This window comes from Homarus americanus, unplaced genomic scaffold (assembly GCF_018991925.1).
Source record: "Homarus americanus isolate GMGI-L3 unplaced genomic scaffold, GMGI_Hamer_2.0 scaffold6392, whole genome shotgun sequence".
NCBI classification, from domain to species: Eukaryota; Metazoa; Arthropoda; class Malacostraca; order Decapoda; family Nephropidae; genus Homarus; species Homarus americanus.
The window spans coordinates 580,084-585,847 of record NW_024722078.1 but is presented as its reverse complement, the minus strand read 5'-3'; the positions used below and the strand labels follow the sequence as shown (position 1 = coordinate 585,847).

The 5,764-nt window shown below is 40.2% G+C and overlaps 2 non-coding genes across 2 annotated transcripts; one reads left to right on the top strand and one right to left on the bottom strand.

Moving 5' to 3' along the window:
- The first annotated feature begins 757 nt into the window (after positions 1-757).
- Positions 758-829, top strand: Trnaw-cca. The gene has a single exon. It is a non-coding gene; the product is annotated as a tRNA-Trp (tRNA).
- Positions 830-992: 163 nt separating this feature from the next.
- On the bottom strand, positions 993-1,074 carry Trnal-aag. The gene has a single exon. It is a non-coding gene; the product is annotated as a tRNA-Leu (tRNA).
- Between the last annotated feature and the right edge of the window lie 4,690 nt (positions 1,075-5,764).

The window sequence follows — 5,764 nt, the reverse complement described above, 5'->3', positions numbered from 1 at the left end:
GCGTCATCTGGAGAAGAACTGTAAGCTTCCCTGATCCATATAATGTATACAAGACATCAGGCACTCGGACTAATTACAGCTTGGCTAATGGGCGCAGTCGAAGAGAAAGGGCAAGAGAGAGAATATGAGAAAAGGGATAATAATACAAAGAAAATAAGTAAGGAAGGATAAGAAATAGATTTAATGCGACAATCAAAGAACAGGGGAGCGATAAAGATAGATGGATACATAGATGGAGATCATTAGTCGGGCAACTTGGGCGCCCCAGGAATGAGATGAAATATGTATACCCTGGAAATTCTTTTATATTATCCTCCTCCATGACAGACCACGGTGTAAGAGACAGACGAACTTAACGAAAACAGCATCGATGAAGAGGATAAGTGCGAGTCATAAAATGTTCCAGTACAGTACTTTATGCAACATGGAGACAGGACAAAGATGGAAGACATATTTTACATATATACAGTAAGTTGGCGTTGGTTCATCATGTAGCTTAGAGAGACACTGTAGGTACGTAAACAAAGGAAATAGTAAGTGATTCAACCTCGAGAACCCCACAAGGCCATTAAAAAGTTAAGTTTCCATTTAAACATATCTGATGTATTTTGTTTTCAGCTCACACAAAACATTAATTTTCCTTATAGTGCCACGTTTTCCTGCACTCAAGAATTTATATTATTATAAATATATGAAATAAGTAACGTGGTAAGGCTTTTAAGTTATGAGATTATGACAGGATTGGGTTAATTCGTGTGGCCTCGTGGCGCAATGGTAGCGCGTCTGACTCCAGATCAGAAGGCTGGGTGTTCGAGTCACTCCGGGGTCAATAGTGTTTTTTTATGTCGACACAATTAATGCCAATAAATTAAAAAAAATCAACACAATATGTATCATCTGATGGATAAAATACGGTTAACAATGCTACTTACGATAACATACTTTTTACCTCATTAGTATTTATTGTAGTCGGATCCGAAGCTAAAGAACACTGGCAGCGGTGGGATTCGAACCCACGCCTCCGAAGAGACTGGTGCCTTAAACCAGCGCCTTAGACCGCTCGGCCACGCTACCGCTGAATACTATTACCAACTAGAAGTACCATCGAAGCAGTAATAAACACCTACATTCTTAATAAGTGTTTGCCCTGGACTGTTAAGAACTACCTGATTTAAATTACTATAGAAAGTGAGAGTTTTAATTCTACTGTAGAGGATTAACAACTAATAAGAAATAAATTAAAATATAAAAAACTAGAACAACAAAGAAAGGGAAAGAAAAGGATCGAGAAAAATAAGTCATAAGATAGTGAGATGAAAAGTACACAGAAGAAACGAAGATCACCGAAGTACAGAAGGAATATATATATAAATGATGGAAAGGAAAAGGAAAGAAACAAGTCGCTAACAAGAGAAAATAAGTAAATGGAGATAATACTAAGAAAACAAAATAAAAAAGATTAAAAAGATAAAAGAGAAGATACAAGAAACATAAAAGATAAAGATAAGATACAAGAAACATAAGAGAAAGCATAAAAATACACAGAAAAAGTAGATACAAAAAACAGGAGATAATAAGAGAAAGAAGGAGTATGCGGAAGAGTAAGAAATGGAAGAGAAAATTCGCAGGAGGAACAAAAAAGAAGGAATTAGAGAAAGAAGAAACAGACGATAGGAGGAAGATGGAAAAAGAAGAGAAAAGGAGGAGGAAGGAAAAGAGCCCTCTCCCCTTATATAACATCAAACACCACAACATCCTGCGTCGCCACAAGCTATAGTATATTTTTTCCTCTGGCTCCACAGGTCAATAAACTCCCCTTCCCTCCTCTTCTACTCTTATTCTCTCTTTCCATCTTCCCTCCTTTATCCTCGTCCCATCTGCCCCCCTCCGTGTCTAACGAGGGAAAGCCGCCCGCACAAGACCACCTCAATAGAGAACCTATAATTCCCTATACAATGGTCCCCTGTCACTGCAATTTTTCACCAACTGACTCTGGAACAGAAGATGTGTGAATGACGGACCATTCCGCTCCACCTCACGTGAATAACAGCCTCGGCTGAATATTTCATTCGCGTCATTGAGGGAGTCTCCTCCCTATAAACCCGGACTTTATTAGTCATTCATTGAGAGGCCGATGGGACATTTGGGACCTGGGAAGCGGCACAGCTGACGCGGCTATAGTGAGGTTTAAGCAACACGTCATTGCGAAAAGTACGTAAGTTATGGAAGTCCTACGACGGTGAAGGAGCCCAGCACCACTAGGGGTTATGACTTAGGAGGGTCGGTGACAAGGTCGACGGGAGGACCGGTGTAGCAGTTTCAGATGAAATGCAGGGAGGTATTATGAAATGCCAGGAGCGGCAGCTGCCAAACGTACGACTCAGTTCGCTTTGGAGTTCACCGGACAGCAGTTGGTTGCTTGGCCGGTGCTCTGCAGTCCACCTCAGTTCACTTGAAACTGTCGACCAACTCAGGCCTTACTGCTCACATGATGGATGTAGATTCCTATGACACGTAAGTGCTTATACGTTTGGTATTGCTTAAATTATATTTAATTAAATTTAAAGGCATATACAAACATTTAAGAATCTTAGCTAGGCTTCTGACTGAAAATTAAAAAAACAAAACGATATATTCGGCAAACATTTCATCTCCACCCGTTCAATATATATTGGGCAGAAGGAGGCCGAATACATATCCAAAAGAAAATATGTTATAAGTTAAAACATATACATACACAAAAAAAAAGGCGAAACACCTGCAGTCTCCTGTGCCGGTTACGTATGTATCAGTCGCCAGCTCTGCACTCCACGGAATCTCAAAGCGAACTGCCTGGTGCGCGGTACGATATGTTGGGCAATCATTTCATCTCCACCCACATTTCATCTGAAACTGCTACACCGGGCTTGTCGGCCACGCACTGGACTGATTTGGCTTGGTTGGCAGACAGAAATGATTTTGTTTTGATTCCTGACAAGTCTTTTGTTGAAAAAAAAAACTTTCGTTCATTCCTTCTTGCGTCGATTACGATTTTAATCTATTAGTTCCCAAACTAACGAAGCGACTGCCACCTGGTGGAGGATGACTGCCTGCACCGAGGAATTCTATTAATATTATTGGTTTATCAGATCTTAGTTTGTATATTGACAGTCTCTCCGCCCGAAGTTGTCTAAACTTCCCTCTTGGGGCTTTTATATAGTGACGGGTCAAAATTTTGTTTCAACAATTTTATGGGATGACAATTATTTGGGAGCTCAGCAGTACAACAATCCACAAACAATATAAAAAAAGTTTTGTATGGACTTGGTAAACACTCCGTCCGAGAGATGCGAAACCAGTGACTTCCACATATGTTAAATGTTATAATGTATTATTATATTTTATTTCATGATTATGGCCTCGTATGACTTAATAACTGCGTAAATAGTTCTAATTTAGGCATTTTTATTACATATCTTCGATGACTTCATACTGGAAATATATAATTTTAAAATAAGCCACATGGCCGTCTTTCATGCCTACACTGACTTCACAGCCATTTTCGTGCTGTGAGACGTTTTGCCAGGTTTTTGAAAGTTTATAAATAAATTCTGAGAAAGTAACTGCGCGTTTTATGATTTTTTAGCATGAGAATATATTAATAATATCAGACTTGAAATCAATGGGTGACATTTACAGAACTCATCTTCCTCTGTAGTCACCATTTACGTCGTTCCTATAGTTATTCATTGCAATCTGAGTCACAATAGTGTTTTCCTGATATAATCTCGGAAACTCTAATCTTCACATGGTCACACTTGCCATTTCTCCAGAGAAATTTAGCCGCAACAGAGACCCCTAAGCCAGTGGCCTTAACTCTGAGGCGACCACCGGATATTGACTTCGCTCAGGTGCAGGCAGGCTAGAGTTCCCCACACTACCCACAATCTCCCGTTCTCCCACTTGTTTTACTCTGAAACGCGGCTGGCCACAGTAACTGCGGCAGTTCATTATCGAATGTGTTATGTTTCTTCAGCTTCTTCGCTCACAAAATAGATATGAAAACATGTATATGAGAGCAATACCTCCCCTGAAATTTGAGGACAATACCGAGAGAACATATTTCATGAGAGTTAGGCAGAACAGTGACGACATAATAGCCAATGAATCCTGCAGAAATATGTCCCCCCCCCCAATTGTCTGGACAACCGCGACACTCCAGTCAGTGATTCCAGTGTGGTCTTGCTCCTCGCCAATGGATCTTCCACAAGACCATTAAAACGTCTGTTGTTGATTTCTTGGACCTAGTTCTACCTTTTCGAGATGAACGGTCAAATATTTCACCCGTAACAAAGCCGGAGTTGCAGACGACACCACCACATATGCCATCTATCTTGGAGGCGGGATCGGCTGTGTTGTTCGTGTCGTCGTCACCAGAAAGACATCCCTTTGTTGTAGTGCCGCCGTTTTCTTGTTCTGTAAACATTGTAATTTATCAAGTGAGATTTATTTCGTTAAAGAAAGGTGATATAGCCAATTTAGAGCCTCGATGTACATGGTTGCCGTCAACAGATGCGACAATACCTCATGGTCCTGTGACGTGACACGGAGAGTAGGGGGGTGTTGTCATGTATCTGGTAATAGTCTAATACAAATTTTTTTTATTTAATTTCCAGACATACAACTCCTCCAGTGAGCCTTTAATGTTTATGTAAATATGCTTCGTGTATCTAAATTGTAAACTAAGGACATAATATTATCGTTATTAGAATTTGTTGTTGTTTTGATATCAATATGGAGAATGAGAAGTAGAACTACAATATTGTACGTACCTCTTTCTCCGCTTCCCAGCTTTCATCGCTCCAGCTGAAGATTGGAATCAAATCTTTAAGTTTCAAAACAATAAACTTAATGATGGTTGAATAATCTTTGATCTTGTCTCCCTAACATTATAATCCGGATTAATCTTGAGCCGTTAAGAGGGTGATGTGTAAAAATATCATCCAGATCAGAGGCAGAATCAGAAACTTGACTCAGGTATATAAACAGAACAATATAGTTATAGCCACATACTACACGTACAGTAAATCCCACGCGGTGACAGTATACCGAAGTTGGTGTTCTGGGTAAGAAAAGGAAGGCATAACAAAGGCTTATTATTCCCAGAAGAACAGAACTTCAGGGAAACCGGACTGGGTAGGGGATTCGGCCTCCACCCACAAGCGACCTTAATATTTTGAATAATGGAACAGGACAACAAGTGGGCGGGGGGAAGGGCAGAGTTAATAGGAAGAATTAATAAACAAGGACGGACGGGGACAATGGGAGACAGAAGGGGGAAGAAACATTACAGAAGATGTATTCGTCTAAAAGGGTGAACTAAATAGTATTTTGACAAAGGAAAACCGAAGTACACAACGATGGAAGGGTGAGTAACGGAGTGAGAGTCAGGAAAGGAAGGAATGAGTAGGTAAGGGGAAGAACCAGAGGAGGACAATTAAGTAAAGGGAACAAAGTCGAGGAGGAGGAGAGGAGAGAATAACAAACTTCTAATTGCTCAGTATTGCTCCAAAGATCATCATACAAGTATACAATGATTTACATTGATTTAGCAGGTATGCAAACAATAATAAGTAATAAGTCGGTTGAACCAAAGGTAGCCAAACAAAGCCATTATATGTTTATTTCCAGTAGTGTTCTTCCATCTTGCATAATTCACACTGAACGAGGCAGCCCGTGCATAACTCACCACCAAACTGAGAACCCGGGAAATTAGTCTAGGCCG